At 41.7% G+C, this 18,408-nt stretch overlaps 1 pseudogene; it reads left to right on the top strand.

Moving 5' to 3' along the window:
- Nucleotides 1-501: 501 nt before the first annotated feature.
- On the top strand, nt 502-578 carry LOC135277485 (small nucleolar RNA U3; annotated as a pseudogene).
- The last annotated feature ends 17,830 nt before the right edge of the window (nt 579-18,408 follow it).

The raw sequence follows: 18,408 nt of genomic DNA, 5'->3' as shown, positions 1-18,408 counted from the left end.
ATCCTAATATTGGTATTACATGACTTTAATATTTGTTTTTTGTCCCAGCTACTCAGGAGGCTGAGGTGGGAGGATCACTTGAGCCCAGGAGTTTGAGGCCAGTCTGGTAACATAGTGAGACCTTGACTCTTAAAAAAAATGTTTTTTGATTACTGAAAAAATTGAGCATTTTTCCATACATACCTTTGTTCATTTTTCTACAGCAGTCTTTGTCTTTTATTTACTTATAAGAACTCTTTACATAATAAAAATATTCACACCTAAGCCCTAGGCTCTTTTCTTCTTTTACTCAATCTCAAACACAGCAAAATGCGTCCAGACTTTGGAATATTTGTAAAATTGTCAGAGCATGACTTGCCCTGGATGCCACTCTCTGCCTACTGGTATAGGGTGAGAATCGAATCCTCTCCTTAGGGCCCCAGGTGGGAATGTGACATTTGTGACTTCTGTATTAATCAAACTATGCTAGATTATGCCACATTAAAAAAAAAAAGTGACCCGAAGACTATACTTTCAGGGATCATTTCTGTAGTTTGTTACTAGAGAAGTTTCTCTGAATGTGTAGAGCACTAAAAAAAAAAAAAAAAAAAAATGATGCCAGAAATCTTGGTGGGTCACCCCGCAAAGATTTATTTCTCACTCAACTACACGTCCATTGCAGGTTGGCTAAGACTCTGCCCTGCACCATTACTCCAAAACCCAGGCTCCTATTGGCACTCCCATCTGGGACATTAGCATCAGGAAAACAGAAACCACACTATGACTTCAACAGAGAGGATTTAATATAGGAAATTGTTTTCATGAACACTAGAGGACTGACAAGTCAAATGAGAACAGTCAGGAAACACTAAGGGTTAACTGCAGGAATGAAAGATCAATCCTAAGCAAAGGCCACCCCTGGATTTGGGGGAATGAAGGGAAATTGGGACGATCAGAGCCTAGCAACTTAGAGGCAGGGCTGGCCACACAGAGCTGGTACCCAGATCTCTGAAGAGGGGGGAGCTGCTCAACTGGTACAGGCACCTCACGGGAGGTGCAATAAGGCTGGCTTTGGGAGGGCTGGAAACTGGAACCAACTCCTAGTGCCGGGAGGAAGGGCTGTTGCTATGGAAACACTGAGAGGATCGGCAGGCAAACAGGAGTGAGTGAGCAAGACTCTTCTCCCCTCTCCTTTGCTTGCAGCCTCCTGCCATGCTCACTAATGGCAAAACCAAAGGGAGCATTGGACAAAAGAACCTCAGCATGGCAGAGTAGAATATAGAAGAGTGTTTGGAGGCCAAGGTGGGTGGATCACCTGAGGTCAGGAGTTCAAGACCAGCCTGACCAACATGGTGAAACCCCGCCTTTAAAAAAAAAAAAAAAAAAAGAGTAAGGATATTAAAATGTAAGATGCAGAATGAAAATATAAGTGAAGAGGCTCTTCGTAGTTAACTCATATTAATTAATGGATAAGGTAGGTGTTCAGAATAACACTTTTCTGCATTAGAGGGAGAAAAATTATAGTTAAAAGTATATTAAAATAAATTAGCATATTTTACGAATTGTACTTTTATGTAATAAAATGCAGTACATTTAAAAATTGAAAAAAAAAAAAAAAAGAAGAGTGCACAGAGCTAGCCATACGGCAGAGGGAAGGGGAGTGTGATAAACCAGGCACTGTTCTGCAAGCGTCCATCAGAAGTGACACCACCCACATCCCCTTGGCCACAGTAAGTTAGGAGGCTAAGCCCTGTTGTCAATAGGCAGGAGAGTATTATTCTCCTCCATAAAGGAGCCTCCAATATTATGAATGGTAAGTCCAGAACAGTCAACCACAACTTCAATTCCACCCCCAGATTCAAACAGGCTTTCACCTGGTGAACATCTATCTGCTCAGCTGGAGCTGGAGCTTCCTCCTATGGCCAGTGCCTGGTTCAAAAGTACTCTAAGGTTTTGTTGCTCAAGGCACAGTACAGCAGCAGCAGCCTCACCTGGGATGGCTGGAGAAATGCAGACTCTCAGCCCCACCCCAGATCTACTGAATCAGAAACTGCATTGGAACAAAGTCCACAAGTGATTTGTATGCGTTCAAGTTTGAAAAGCTCTTCTCTCTTGAACCTGAACCAGAAGAAGAGTATGCCTTGCACATAAGCCTGGGCAGGGTTTTGTTTTTTTTTTCCCCCAACCCACCTGTATCAGCAGCCTTGAATTACAATCAGTCTCTCTTAGATTCTGGAGTTAACTTGAGAGTTCATCTTAGTTTCCTACATTAATGGAAATTTTCTTTTATTCTCTTTTTTTCTGCCTAGTCATAAGGATTTAGTGAAAAGTTGAGAGGGACCACACTGGGGATCGCTAGCCATTTGCCACTTTTTTGCAATTTCTCAGCTTCCAAGTCCATAGCTCTAACTTGCCTGGTCCCTGGCTTGTAACTTCACTGGAATGCCATTCCTTTAATCCTTTGTAGAAGCTGAGGGTTGTGTTAATTTCATAGGACTCCTGCAACAAATCACCACAAACTCGGCCACTTAACACAAAAGACATTTGTTCTCTCACACTTCTGAATGCTGCAAGTCCAAAATCAATGTGTCAGCAAGAGAATGCCTCCTCTGAAGGCTCTAGGGAAGAATCCCTCCTTGCGTCTTCCCAGCTGGTAGCTCCTGGCAATCCTCGGCTTCTCTTGGCTTGTAGCTGCATCCCTCTCCTCTCTGCATCAATCTTCACACGGCCATCTTCCCTGTGTCTCTGTGTGTGTCCTGCCCTTTTCTTATAAAGACACCAGTGATTGGATTTATGACCTACCCTAAATCCAGGATGATTTCATCTCTAGGTCTTAACTAATTACATCTACAAAGACTCTATTTCCAAATAAGGCCATCTTCTGAGGTTCCAGGTGAACATAGATTCTGGGGGTCCCTATTCAACCTGCTACAAGGGTGAATGCCTGTTGTCCCTGGGACTCACTCCTCCAAGACCCAAATCCCAATGCTGGCTCCATGGTTCGGCCATAGGGATCCCCCTGAGTACCCTGACCTCTTGCTCTAATTCTATGTGAGGCACAGCAGTGACATGAGCCAAGTGTTTCCCCTGCAGCTGGGATTGCACTAGACCACAAATCCAAATGCTGCAAAATAATTAAAAACAAATCACTTTGCCTTTATAGCATGCAAATCCATGGATGTCTACAGCAATTGACTGTACAAAACCAATTATTTTAAAACAGTGCTTTCAATTTTTCATATGCTGCAGATTCTCCTCAAAGCAGCAGCCTTAGGCAACTTATAGTAGATGAATGAATGGGTGGCTGGATGTCTGAATGGATGAATAAATGATTGGATAGTTAGACGAATGGATCTGTGAGAGGTTGAATGTATGGGTGGATGGATAGAAAGATGGATGGGTAGATGGATGGATGGATAGATGGATGGATGGATAGAAAGATGGATGGATAAATAGGTGAATGGATAGATAGATAAATGAATCTGTGGGAGGATGAATGGATGAGTGGATAGATGAGTAGAACAGTGAAATCTGTCAGTTACGTTGTTATGTTTCTCTGGTATCCTTTTCCCCTCTTCTGGGAATAGAATTCTTCTTTCCTAAGGATTACACATTTCCTGTGAATACGTGGGGCTGAACTTGACCTCTCACACTTCACCCTGGCCATGTGTCTCAGGCCTAGATAATCAGACTATCCAAAACTTCTGGCCACAGAAATTGGTTTTAGTCCAGGACATGCAAGCAAGCCAGACCAGAGTTCTCCCTGGGACTTTTTGACTGGCGCCAGCAGTAGACAACCTCTCCTGCCTGTGTTGCTAAACTGCTAAGAGACTTGTTTAAGGCTACTGGAGGCTCTTTTAGCTGCCACAAGCAGAAAGTCTGAATGAGGATGGGAAGATGAGAGTGGGAGAAGGGAAAAAGAAAAAGAGAGAAAGAGGAGGAGGGAAAGGTGAAAGAGAGGAAAGAAGAGGAGGAACAGGAGGAGGGGTACTAGAAACAGTCCAAGACATAATTTAAGCCCCCAGTGTGGGGAGCCAGTTCAACTCCTGGACTTTCCAGCTGCAGAAGTCAATTTCTCCTTTCTCTGACTTAAGACAGCTTGAGTTGTATTTCTTTCACTTATAACCAAGAGAATCTTATCAGTGCAGAGTGAGGGAGTAAATAAATGAGTGAATGAATGATCAAACGAATGAATGAGTTCCATAAATATCAAACTAGTCAATGTTTTCTCCTCCCTTAAGAGCTAGACCTGCAAATATAAGGATTTAATGAGATGTCCCTGGTTTCTACTGGGGCCTCTCTGATTGCTTACCTTATTTCTGGTGTTGATTCTAACTCTTGAAATGTAAATGAAAAATGAAAAGGAAAAAACAGCCAACTAAAAATAATAAATTTCTGGAGCTGACATTCTACTGTGGCTGCGGATTCCAAAGCTGGGAGTTATTATAAAAGAATGACTGAAACAAAAATCAATAAAATTTAAAATTCCCCCAAAGCCTTCTTCTCTACCTTCCCATCTCCACTCAATCTGAAATAGTGGGAGCAGGTAGACATGCAAATCCGACCACACATACCTATTCCCCCTCCCTTCCCCATCTCCTGGAACTTTTCCTTCATCCAGAACTTTCCAACAGCTTTTCAGTGATTGACAACAAGCATCTCTTGGGGGTTCATGGAAGTCTCCCCAGATGAGGTGATACCTGAGCTAGATCTTGTAGACTGGGAAGGACCCAGGTACAGAAAGATGAAAAGGACTCTGGACATGGAATCTCAGCATGAGTAAAGTCACCAGTTGTGGGCAAATGTAGGCAGTGAAAATGGTCATAGTTGAGGTTGAAGAAGTTACAGAAGTCAATTATGAAATTCCTTGTAAGCTGGGCACAGTGGCTCATGCCTGTAATCCCAGTGCTTTGGGATGCTGAGGTGGGAGGATTGCTAGCCAGGAGTTTGAGATCAGCCTGGGCAACATAGAAAGACCTTGTCTCTACAAAAAATATAAAAATTAGCTGGGGTGTGGGGGAGGGGGTGGCTGGGCATAGTAGCTCATACCTATAATCCTAGTACTTTGGGAGGCTGGGGCAGGTGGATCACTTGAAGTCAGGAGTTCAAGACCAGCCTGACCAATATGGCAAAAGCCTGTCTCTATTAAAAATACAAAAATTTTCCAGGCATAGTGGCAAATGCCTGTAATCCCAGATACGTGGGAGGCTGAGGACAAGAATTGCTTGAACCCAGGAGGCAGAAGTGCAGTGAGCCATTATGCCACTGCACCCCAGCCTGAGCGACAGATGAGAATCTGTCTCAAAAAAAAAAAAATCAGCCGGTGGTGGTGGTGCACACCTGCAGTCCCAGCTACTGAGGAGGCTAAGGCAGGAAGATTGATTCAGCCTAGAAGTTCAAGATTACAGTGAACTATGATTACGCCACCTGGGGCACTGCACTATGATTGATTACACCACTGCACTCCAGCCTGAATAACGGAGTAAGACCTTGTCTCAAAAAAAGAAAAATAAATAAAAATAAAAGTATATGTAAATCCAGAATTTTTGTGTTTCTCTAATTGTCCTCCGTGTACCACGTGTAATGGGCTCTACAATGGGCTTTTAAACAATACCAGTCACGGGACCCCGCTGCAAACACACTTAGGAGAGGATCTGTTGGGGTGGGGTCACAGGTCTGAATTTGCATTAAGTGCCCCCAGGTGGTTCAGATGCTCCTCAAGGTTTTCAGGAAGAGTGTATCAATTAAGACTGTGTGTGACTTCAGTAGCAGAAACTGAGACGCAATTACTTAATGAAATCGAGATTTCCTTTCCCCGCATAACAGGAAGTGTGGGGCTAGACAGTTCTAGGTTACTGTGGCTGCTCCAGGAAGTCCTCAAAAAAGCAGGGTCCTTCTAGCTTACTGTTCCACCAAGCTTAATGCATGACTTTCAACTTCTTGGTGTCAAGATGACTTCTCCAAGTATCAATTTGTGTGCCAGACAGAAAGTGGGACCCACAAAAGGTGCTTTGTTCCAGCTGAGTCCATCCCTTTCTATCAGGACAACCATAGCCTCCCAAGAAGCCCCAGACTGTAGATTTCTGCCTACGTCTCACTGCCCCAAGCAAAATTGGAAATCTACTAGAAAGTAAAAAGGAGAGATTGGATATAAGGTGAATAGAAAGGAAGTGGTATAGGAAGCTATGAATGGCAGACCACAGGTGGATTTCAATCATCCTTTCTGCTGATAGAAGTTTGACAAAGAGCAAGGCAGAAGCAGAGGGAGCAGTTGGGGGCTGCTGTAGCCCATCAGGGAGAGATGACGATGGCCTGTGGATGACGACCTGCAGACGATGACCTGCACAGGGTAGTGGCTGTGCTGATGGATTCAGGACATACTTAGCAGGTCAAACTGACAAGACTTGATGGATTGTACGAGAACAGAATGAGGGAGGGAGCATAATGGGGAAAGATGTGCAGTGAAGGAAAGGAGGAAGCGGAGACCTTAAGGATGTCTGTAAGATTCCGGCTTCAGTCCCTGGGAATATGATGCCATTCATAAGTGAGCTTGCAGCTAGAGAGAAGCAACTGGAATTGCTGTGTTGTCTAGAAATATGAAATCTTAGCATCTCATGTCGGAGCTCAAACTACAGGGGTGACTGTGATAGTCAAGAAGCCTAAGGTAAGACAAGCAATGGACCACAGAGTTCTGTGTGCCCCACACCGCAGCGGCTCAGGTCACCAGAGAGATGAAAGCGGAACCATTTCAAATTTTCCTCGAAAACTTTCACCTGCAGGAAGTAGAAGTAGAATGTGCCAGGTTCCGAAGCCCACCCTCTCCCTGGCCCAGGGAGCCACGAAGTTGTTCACTTCCACCCACTCCCTGGGAAACCATCTAAGATCTTCTCCTCTGGACTGAAAAAACAATAACAATAGCTAACACAGATTGAGTGCTGACTCGGAGCAATGTATTGAGTACATATCACATGTCATTTAATTCACACAACTGCTCTCATAGCTCCACTTTACGAATGAGGAAGCCAAGACTTGGGAAACACAGCTAGTCAAGGTCAACACCAGTAGACAAGCCCCAAAGTGACTCCAAAGTTGTAAATCTCAATCACTATGTGATACCACTTCCTAGCTTCTAGCATTTTCTGCCCTGAATTTCAATTATTTCCATCCTTGTTTTATATCCCCTGTTTAACTGCAGTCCTTTGAGATTAGATTATATTTTGGATTTTTTCTTAATAACTGTTTAATAGGCTAGGTGCCATAGCTCATGCCTGTAATTTCAACACTTTGGGAAGCTGAGGCAGACAGATTGCTGGACTCCAGGAGTTTGAGACCAGCCTGGATGACATGGTGAGACCCCATCACTACAAAAAAATGTACAGGTTAGTCGGGTGTGGTAGTGGCATGCACCTGTAGTGCCAGCTACTCAGGAGGCTGAGGTGGGAGAATTACCTGAGCCCATGAGGTCAAGGCTACAGTGAGCCATGATCATACCACTACACTCCAGCCTGGGTGACTGAGTGAGACGCTGTCTCAAAAAAAAAAAAAAAAAACTGTTGAATAAAATAATTCATTCAGGCCTTAAATTATGGCCCTGGGTTTGAACACAGACATGCTCCCTGACTGTCATGAATCCTTTCCTATCTGATCAACCTTAATACCCCCTTTAGGACTAGACTTAGTTCTTTTCAGTGTATAGATATTTGTGAAAATTCTGTTGGTGGTTATCTTGATTTCAGAGATGAAACAAGAGCAAATGTCAATTGTTAATGAACTTCAAGTACCATTATGAAAACCAGTGTCCAAGTGGCTGCTGCTGATTCGATTGTAATACTTTTTGTTCTTCATCTGTAATCCCAGCACCTTGGGAGGTCAAGGTGGAAAACTGCTTGAGGCCAAAGATTCAAGAACAGCCTGGGTAACACAGTGAGACCTTGTCTCTCCAAAAAAATAAATTAAAAAGAAAATGCTGGGCATGGTGGCTCATTCCTGTAATCTAAGCACTTTGGGAGGTTGAAGCATTAGGATTGCTTAAGCTCAGGAGTTCGAGACCAGCCTAGGCAACATATCAAGACCTCAACTCTACTAAAAATTAAAAAAAAAAAAAAAGCTGGGCATGGTGGCAGGCACCTGTGGTCCCAGCTACTCAGGAGGCTGAGGCAGAAGGATTGCTTGAGCCTGGGAGGTGGAGGTTGCAGTGAACCAAGATCTCACCACTGCACTCCAGCCTGAGTGACGAAGTAAGACCCTGTCTCGAAAAAAAAAAGTTCTTTATGACAATAAAAGTACTTCTCTGAAACAAGATAAAGCAGTTGAATAAACACAAGTAGGCTCCTGCTTCTAATGACAGTATTAGGGACATTAGTAAGCCTCTGAGACTAAGTCCTTGCACCATCCGGGCAGAGATGAACCAGTGGGAAGCAGACCCTATTTCTGTTGATGGAAGTTGAGAGAAGGAAAAGATAAGGAAGCTGAGGTGTAGACTTTGTGGGAGGCTGCCATGAAGCACATCCTGCTTGTTCAGGTGACGCTGTAAGCCTCAAACTACTGGCTTTCCCCAGGCCTTTAGGAGAACCCAGGCAGATGTCGGGACCACAAAGAGTGACGGCCACCTGATACCAACCACATCCATGCTGAGGGAAGATGTCTGAAGAGTAGCAAGAGTAGGAAATTAAGGGGATTGAGGGACTAAGGCCACCATTTATTTCTTTTCAATACATATTTCAGATGGGTTTCTTTCTTTCTTTCATTAGAGAGCTGAGTTCTCTGTCCTATTTGGGTAGATGGTTAGCCTAGGAACAGGGATAAGCTCTATTTTCTGCCCTGAATTCCCTCAGCAGACCCACAGACCAGCCTCCGTATTCATATGAATTAAACTCTGGTTTGCTCTTCAGGATACCCTTGTTATATTAATTTAGGGAGCATAATAAATCTGGAGTGAAATATGTTTGCTGCAAATGCTAATTTGCTCGATGAGCATATCAATTAGATCTCTGAGGCATAGAAATTATGGCTATTAAAGATCTCAAAGGTCATTCCTAGCTCTCTCCAAAGTAGAAAGGCAAGTGATTATCTGCTGAAGGGGTTGGCTGTGGAGGAGTTAAGGTACAAATATTTAACACCAGTGAAGCATTAGGCACTGTGCTGGGGACTGCAAATTCTGGAGTCCCAGAAACCCACCCATAGATCCGAAGTTGTTTGCTGACAATAATAATAATAACAACAAGAACAATAATGTCAGTAACCACAATGAAAGCTTCTACTTATTGAGCAATTACCATATCCTAGATATTGTGTAAGGGCTTTACAAATTTTAACTTACTTAATCCTTGCAACAATCCTATAAGGCACTAGGTACTATTACTATTCACAACTTTTAGGTGAGGAAACTGAATCAGAGGATTTTTACTTCTGGCTAAACTGAAAGAATAGGGATTGTATGTACTCTCCCTCCTGAAACAAATGAAACACTCAACAACAGTTCCCAAGACATCGGACATGAATCAACAAAGGACAGTGATCCTTGAGAGATGGGAAGCAAATGAGGCGAGCCTCATGATCATCCCAGCATGCTTCCTGGGGAAAGTTTTCAGTCCTCACTGCTGACTCGGGGAATACAGGAAGAGCCCAGCATGCTCCTTGAGTTGAGGATACAGAACTGGGTGTCCAAAGAAGTCAAGGCAGCCAGAGTTTGTAGGGCAGAGCACTAGAAAGAAGAGAGCTTAACAGAGAACCCCGAACTCTGCAGAAGGTCACTCACAATTATTCAGCTTACTGATCCATGCATGGGGAAGCCACCGAGGCCAGAGAAAGAACCACCTGAAAGAATTAGAGGAAACGTTGCTCAGAGTTCACACAGAACTAGCAATAGTGCCTGTTCCCAACAGCCAGACTGGAAAACGCTCCTAATTTATCAGTTCAGAAGACCACTATGGGTCCTGTAATACCAATAAGGTGGGAAAAATTAACACTAGACTAAATGCTGCTCTGTTCATGGCTAACGAAAGTTAAAAGGAAACCCTGAAATGATCAAACATCCCCCAAAAACAGCTCAAACAATGTATTTGAGAAATATAAACTGTGACCTGGCCAGATAAAACATTTAAGTGGATGTGCTAAATGTGTAAAAGTTAAAGAAAGATATACATTCTATCATTTCTGATTGTGAGTATGCTGTCTTAGTTCATTTGGGCTGCTATAACAAAAAACCATACTCTAGGTAGCTTATAAACAGACATTTATTTCTCACAGCTCTGGAGGCAGGGAAGTCCAAGATCAAGGCATCAGCAGATTCGGAGTCTGGTGAGGACCTGCTTTCTGGCTCAGAGATGGCACTTTCTTGCTGTGTCCTCACATGGTGGAAGGGCTAGCTAGCTCTCTGGGAACACTATTATAAGAGCACTAATCCCATTCATGAGGGCTCTGTCCCATAACCTAATCAGCTCCCCAGATTCTGACCTCCAAATAACTACCACCTTGGGGGTGAATATTTCAACATATGAATTTTAGGGGGATACAATTCAGGCCATAGCACATATGAAATTAAAATTATCTCTATTATATTTATTTTTTATTTATTGAAGGAATACAACAATGTCCAGCACAATTCAAGGTAAAATTTAAAATGTCCAGCATTCAATTAAAAAAAATAACCACACATGTAAAAGCAGAAAAATAACGAGAAAATTGAAGCCGGGAGGTGGAGGTTGCAGTGAGCTGAGATCCTGACACTGTATTCCAACCTGGGTGACAAAGTAGAGTAAGACTCCATCTCAAAAAAAAAAAAAAAAAGAAAGAAAGAAAAATAATGAGAAAATCAATCAAACCTGACCCAGAGATGACATAGGGTATAGAATTAGTGGCTAAAAATTTTAAAATGGTCACTATAACTATATTCCATATGTTCTAGAAGATAGAGGAAAAAATGAATATGTTAAGTAGATAAAAGATTTCTTTAAAAAACAAATAAAATTTCTAAAGATGAAAACTATAATATCAGAGATAAAAGAACATCAAATGAGACTCATGGCAGATTAGACAGCAGAGATTAATGAACTTAATGAAATAGCAATAGAAACTATCCAAAATTAAACACAGAAAAAAAATACCTTTTAAACATGAACAGAGTGTTAGAGAACTGTGGGATAAATTTAAGTGGCAAAATATACACCAGATTCTAAAATCACAATAAGATACCACTTCATACCCACTAGGATGGCTATATAGTAGTAATTAGGAATTTGTAGGATTAATGTCTATATTAGAAAAGAAGAAATATCTCAAAAAAACATGAAAAAATAAAGCTATAGACCAATATGCCTCAGAAACATAGATGCAAAAATTTTAAATAAAATGTTAGTAAATTGGATCCATTCATATAAAAATTGGTAAATAGATCATGACTAATCAGGAAAGCAAGATTAGTTTAACATGAAAAAAATCCATCAGTGTACTTCACCAAGTTAATAAACTAAAAAAGAAAACCATATGACCATCTCAATGGATACAGAAAAAAGTATTTGACAAAATCTAACATCTGCTTCTTTTATCTTTTTTTTTTTTTAAGATGGGATCTCACTATGTTGGCCAGCCTGGTCTTGAACTCCTGGGCTTAAGCAATCCTCCCACTTCAGCCTCCCAAAGTCCTAGAATTACAGTTGTGAGCTGTCACCTAACATCTGTTTCAGCCTAACATCCATTTCTGATTAAAAAAAAAAATTCAGGAAATTAGGAATAAGTGAGAATGCCCTTGTATAAGTCTGTTCCCATGCTGCTATGAAGAAATACCTGAGACTGGATAATTTATAGAGAAAAGAGGTTAAATTGACTCACAGTTCCAAATGGCTGGGGAGACCTCAGGAAACTTACAATCGTGACTGAAAGCACCTCTTCACAGGGAGGGCAGGAGAGAGAATGAGTGCCAACAGGGGAAATGCCAGATACTAATAAAACCATCAGATCTCATGAGAACCCACTCATCATCACGACAACAGCATGGGGGAAACCGCCCCCATGATTTAATTACCTCCCACTGGGTCCCTCCCATAAAATGTGGGGATTATGGAGATCACAATTCAAGATGAGACTTGGATAGGGACACAGTCAAATTGTATCAGTTCTCAACCAGATAAAAGGGCATCTAGTGAAAAGCCTTCAGCAAGTTAAAACTGAAATCAGTACATTTGCAAATTTTGCAGACAGAAGGCTTTAGAAGAGGGTGTACTTGTTTTAAACTAGATTTCTTTTTGTTTGTATGATCTATGGATTTTATTTATTCAGTTTCCCACCCCTGCAAGCACAGGAAGCTGAAAACTAATTTGATTCAGTTTTCCACGATGCAATCTCGTGTATTTTATGTTAGTTTTTAAAGTTTTAGAATTTTAACCAAAGTCGGCACAAAGTGACTATGTTATTGTTATATGTCCCCTACACAAATATGCATTAGTCTGAGATTTTTCTTTACTGTAAAGCAATTTAGACTTTCGTGTGTCTAATAACATTCCATCTAGATAAAAAAAAGACCTTCAAACCTTCAGCAAATATTATACTCAGTGATGAAAAGGTAGGACTGGGTGTGATGGTGCACACCTGTGATCCCAGCCACTCAGAGGGGTGAACTGCTTGAGCCCAAGAGTTCCAGGCTCCAGCGAGCCATGATTGAGCAACTGCACTTCAGTCTGGGCAACAGAGTAAGTCCTTGTATCTTTAAAAAAAGAAAAGAAAGAAAGAAAAAAAGAAAGGATATATTTTTTTTCCTGATAATACCACAAATAAGTCAAGTAAGTCTACTCTCATCACTTCTACTCAATATTGTTCTAGCCAGTGCAATAAGGCTAAAAATAATAATGGGGGTCAGATTGGACAGAAAGAATTAAAACTGTCTTTATTGACAAATATCATGATTGTTTAAGTAGAAAATCCCATGGATTTTTAACCAAAAAAGTTTTTTCTATCAAAAAGCTATAGAACTAATTAATTTATCAAGGTTGCAGAATACAAGATCAATATACAAAAATCAGTTCTACATATTAGCAATCAACTGTGAGAAATAGATTTTTTTTTGGTAGTGACAGGGTTTCTCCATGTTGCCCAAGCTGGTCTTGATCTCCTAGACTCAAGCAATTTGTCCACCTCAGCCTCCCAAAGTGCTGATATTATAGGTGCAAGCCACCAAGTGTGGCCTAATTTTTTTTTTTTTTTTTTTTTTTTGGTATTTTTGTAGAGTCAGGGTCTCTCCATGTTTCTCAGGCTGATCTCAATTTCCTAGGCTCAAGTGATCCACCTGCCTTGGCTTCCCAAAGTGCTGGAATTACATGTGTGAGCCACTGCACCCAGCTCAAGAAATTGAATTTTTTAAATGACTATTACAATATAACAAAATACGAAATAAAGACAAACTTGACCAAAAAAAGTATAAGATTCATACAATGTAAGCATTGCCAAGAGAAACTAAAGACCTAAAAAAAAGAAAGCTGTACGATGTTTGTATATCAGAAGACTTCATATTGTTAACATGCCAATTTTCCTGAAAACTGATCTGCACGTTCAATTCAACCCTTGTCAAAAATCTCACATATATATATATATATATATATATATATTTTTTTTTTTTTACAAATTGACAGGCTTATTCTAAAATTCATATGGAAATACAAAGTACCTAGAATAGCAAAACAACTTTTTTTTTTTTGACATGGAGTCTTGCTCTTGTTACCCAGGCTGGAGTGCAATGGCACGATCTCAGCTCACTGCAAACTCCGCTTCCCGGGTTCAAGCGATTCTCTTGCCTCAGCCTCCTGAGTAGCTGGGATTACAGGCACATGCCACCATGCCCAGCTAACTTCTGTATTTTTAGTAAAGACTGTGTTTCACCATGTTGGCCAGACTGGTCTTGAACTCCTGACCTCGTGATCCACCCACCTTGGCATCCCAAAGTTCTGGGATCAGAGGCATGAGCCATCGCGCCTGGCCAAAAACAACTTTTTAAATGAAGCACAAAGTTAGAGAACTTACACTACCTGACTTCAACATTTACAAAGCTATAGCAATCAAAACAGTGATACTGATATAAAGACAGACAAATCAATGAAACAGAACGCCCAGAAACTGGCACCTGTATATGGTTAATTGATTTTTGACCAAAGTCCAGAGACAATTTGGTAGAGAAAGGGTCATCTTTTCAGTAAATGTTTCTGGAACAATTATAAATATATATAAAGTGATGAATTTCAATCCATACCTCATACAGTATACCAAAATTAACTCAAAGTGAACTGTAGACCTAAATATAAAACCTAAGACTATACAATTTCTGGAAGAAAATATAGAAGAACATTTTTGTTTCTTACTGTATTGGACTGAGTAGTGTACTCCCCAAAATCACGTTCTTCTCAGAACTTCAGAATGTGACTTAATACTTGATATAGGGCCATTGCAGATATGATTAGTTAACTTAAGAAGAAATCATACTGGAGTAGATTGGGTGCTTAATCCAATATGGCTGAGGTCCTTATAAGAAGAGACACAAGACACACGGGGGAATGCCATGTGAATACAGAGTCAGAGATTGGAGTAATGGGTGTGTAAGCCAAGCAATGGCAAGGATTGGAGGTAACCATCAGGAGCCAGGAGAGAGTTATGGAGCAGTTTCTCCCTCAGAGCCTCCAGAACCATGAGAGAATTAATTTCTATTGCTTTAAACCACCTGATTTATGGTTCTTTGTTACAGAGAACCCTAAGAAATTAATGCACTTACCTTGGGCTAGGAAAGGATTTCTTAACGGTAACATCAAATGCAAGATCCATTTAAAAAATGATAAATTGGTGTTCATAAAAAGTTAGAATTTCTGCTTGTTGAAAGACATTTTTAAAGAATAAAAAGATATGCCACAGACTGGGAGAAAACATTAGCAAATCATATCTGATAAAGGACCTGTAGTCAGAATATATAAAGAACTCTCAAAAAGAAAATTGAAACTCAAATGTTTAAAATGAATGAAGGATTTGAACAACAATTTCACCAATGAAGAAATACGAATGGCAAATGTGCATGTGAAAATCTGCTCAACCTCATTAGTCATTAAGGAAATGCAAATTAAAACTAAAATGAGATACCGCTACACCTCTTACAATGTCTAAAATTAAAAATACTGATTGCTATGGTTTGAACATGTCCTCTCCAAAACTCAGGTGTGAAAACCTAATGACCGACATGGTAATATTAGGAAGTGGGGCCTTTGAGAAGTGGTTAGGACATGAGGGCTCCTCCCTTGTGGGTGGGATGATGACTCTTATCAAGAGGCTTCCTGGGCCCAGGGCCCGTAATCCCAGCACTTTGGGAGGCTGAGACAGGTGGATCACCTGAGGTCAGGAGTTTGTAGACCAGCCTGATCAACATGGAGAAACCCCGTCTCTACTAAAAATACAAAATTAGCCGGGCTTGGTGGTGCATGCCTATAATCCCAGCTACTCGGGAGGTTGAGGTAGGAGAATCCCTTGAACACCAGAGGTGGAGGTTGCGGTGAGCCGAGATTGACACTGCACTCCAGCCAGGGCAACAAGAGCAAAACTCTGTCTAAAAAAAAAGAGAGAGAGAAAGACTTCCTGTAGTGTTCAGCTCATTTGCCCTTCTGCTTTCTGCCATGTGAGGACACAGCATTCCACCCCTCCACAGGACATAGCCCTCACCAGACAAGTGAACCTGCTGGCATCTTGATCTTGGACTCCTGAACTGTGAGAAATAAAGTTCTGCTCTTAATAAATTACCCAGTCTCAGGTATTGTGTTTTAGCAGCACAAAATGAAATAAGACACAGACCATATTGCTGTGGTCTGAACATTTGTGTCCCCACATCCTCCCAATTCTTATGTTGAAAACTGATTCACTGATGTGTGGTATTAGGAGGTGGGGCCTTCGGGATATGATTAGATCATGAGGGCTCTACTGTCACAAACAGGATCTGTGTCCTTATAAAAGGGGCCCCAGGTGCCAGGCTTAGTGGGTCATACCCATAATCCCACTACTTGGGAGGCCAAGGTGGGCAGATCACCTGAGGTCAGGAGTTTGAGACCAGTCTGGCCAACATGTTGAAACCCTGTCCCTACTAAAAATACAAAAATTAGCTGGGTGTGGGGACACGTGCCTGTAGTCCCAGCCTTGGGAGGCTGAGGCAGGAGAATCGCTGGAACCCAGGAGGCAGAGGTTGCAGTGAACTGAGATAGTGCCACTGCACTCCAGACTGCGTGACAGAGTGAGACGCTGTCTCTAAATAAATAAATAAATAAATAAGAGAGCCCAAGACCTCGCTAGCCCTTTCTACCAGGTGAGGACACATCTAGAAGGTGCTGTCTATGAATCAGAATGGAAACCCTTACCAGACATTGAATCCGCTGGTGCCTTGATCTTGAGATAAGTTTCTCACAGTTCTGGAGAAATAAGCTACTCAGTTTGTGTATTTTGCTACAACAGTTCCAACAGACTAAGACACATATCAGGAGATCAAGAGGTGGTGAGGATGTGGTGAAATGGGGACTTTTATGTGGCTGGAAAGCAGTTTGGCAGATCTTAAAAAGTTAAACATACACATATAGTATGACCCAACCATTCCAATTCTAGACCTTTCCCCAAAAGAGAGGAAAAGCATACGATCACTTCTACATGAAGTTCCACAGAAGCAGTATTTGTAGTCATCAAAAACTGGATATAGCCCAAATGTCAACCAACAGGTGAATCAATAAACCAATCATGGCACATCTACACAATGGAATATTACTCAGCAATAAAAAGGAAGGTACTATATATATTTTTTAGACAGGATCTTACTCTGTGGCCCAGACTGCAGTGCAGCGGCATGATCTTGGCTGACTGCAATCTCTGCCCCCCAGGCTCAAGCAATTCTCCTGTCTCCACCTACTGAGTAGCAGGGATTACAGGTGCGCACCATCACGCCTGGCTGATTTTTTTGTATTTTTAGTAGAGACAGGGTTTCACCATGTTAGCCAGGCTGGTCTCAAACTCCTGACCTCATGTGATCCACCCACTTCAGCCTCCCAAAGTGCTGCGATTACAGGTGTGAGCCCCCATGCCCGGCCAGGAATACACTGTTGACACATTTAACAACATGAATGAATCTCAAAATAAATTATGCTGCTGTGTGAACAAAGCCAGTCTAACAAGAGCACATCCTGTATAATTTCACTTATATAAATTTCTAGAAAATGCAGACTAATCGATTGTGACAGAAAGCAGATCAGTGGTTTTCCGGAGATAAGGGTAACTGGGGCGGAGCATGAGGAAAGTTTTAGAGGTGATGAATATGCTCATTATCTTAGTTGTGGTGATGATTTGACACATACTTACATATGTCAAACTTATAATATTGTATACATTGGCCAAATGTAGTTTATGTCAATCCCACCTCAATAAACCTGCTGTAGAAATAAAAAGCTTTAGCTGGGCGTGGTGGCTCATGCATTTAATCCCAGCACTTTGGGAGGCTAAGGCGTGTGGATCACAAGGTCAAGAGTTCGAGACCAGCATGGGCAATGTGGTGAAACCCATCTCTACTAAAAATACAAAAAATTCACGCCTGTAATCCCAGCACTTTGGGAGGCCAAGGCGGGTGGATCACGAGGTCAAGAGATCGAGACCATCCTGGTCAACATGGTGAAACCCCGTCTCTACTAAAAATACAAAAAATTAGCTGGGCATGGTGGCGCCTGCCTGTAGTCCCAGCTACTCAGGAGGCTGAGGCAGGAGAATTGCCTGAACCCAGGAGGTGGAGGTTGCGGTGAGCCGAGATCGCGCCATTGCACTCCAGCCTGGGTAACAAGAGCGAAACTCCGTCTCAAAAATAAATAAATAAATAAATAATATAAAATAAAAATTAAAAATAAATAAAAATACAAAAAATTATCAGGGCGCGGTGGCAGGCGCCTGTAATCCCAGCTATACAGGAGGCTGAGATGGAGGTTGCAGTGAGCCAAGATCATGCCACTGCACTCCAGCCCGGGTGACAGTGTGAGACTCCATCATCTCAGGAAAAAAAATAAAAATAAAAAGAGGATTCTTTGAGTCCAGGGATTCAAGACCACCCTGGGCAGCATAATGAGTCCTGGTGTCTACAAAATTTTTTTAAAGAAATTGGCTAGGTGTGGTGGTGCATATCTGTAGCTACTTGGAGGCTGTGGTAGGAAGATTGCTTGAGCCCAGGAGTTTGAGGCTACAGTGAACTAGGATTGTGCTACTGCCCTCCAACCTGGGTGACAGAGTGAGACCCTGAAAAAAAATTTTCAAAAACAGATAAAACAAGTTCCCCAAGGTCATACATCTAATAAATAGCAGTCTGCTTCCAACTGCTAAACACTCAAGCACTACTCTATCATGCAAGGTACATATTATCATGCCCATTTTATAGATGAAAGAGCGAGAATC

The sequence above is a fragment of the Aotus nancymaae genome, unplaced genomic scaffold (assembly GCF_030222135.1).
Source record: "Aotus nancymaae isolate 86718 unplaced genomic scaffold, 86718_ANA_hifiasm-v0.15.2.pri h1tg000003l, whole genome shotgun sequence".
Lineage (NCBI taxonomy): Eukaryota > Metazoa > Chordata > Mammalia > Primates > Aotidae > Aotus > Aotus nancymaae.
The sequence above is the reverse complement of the archived record's forward strand: the minus strand, read 5'-3'. Positions and strand labels throughout refer to the sequence as shown.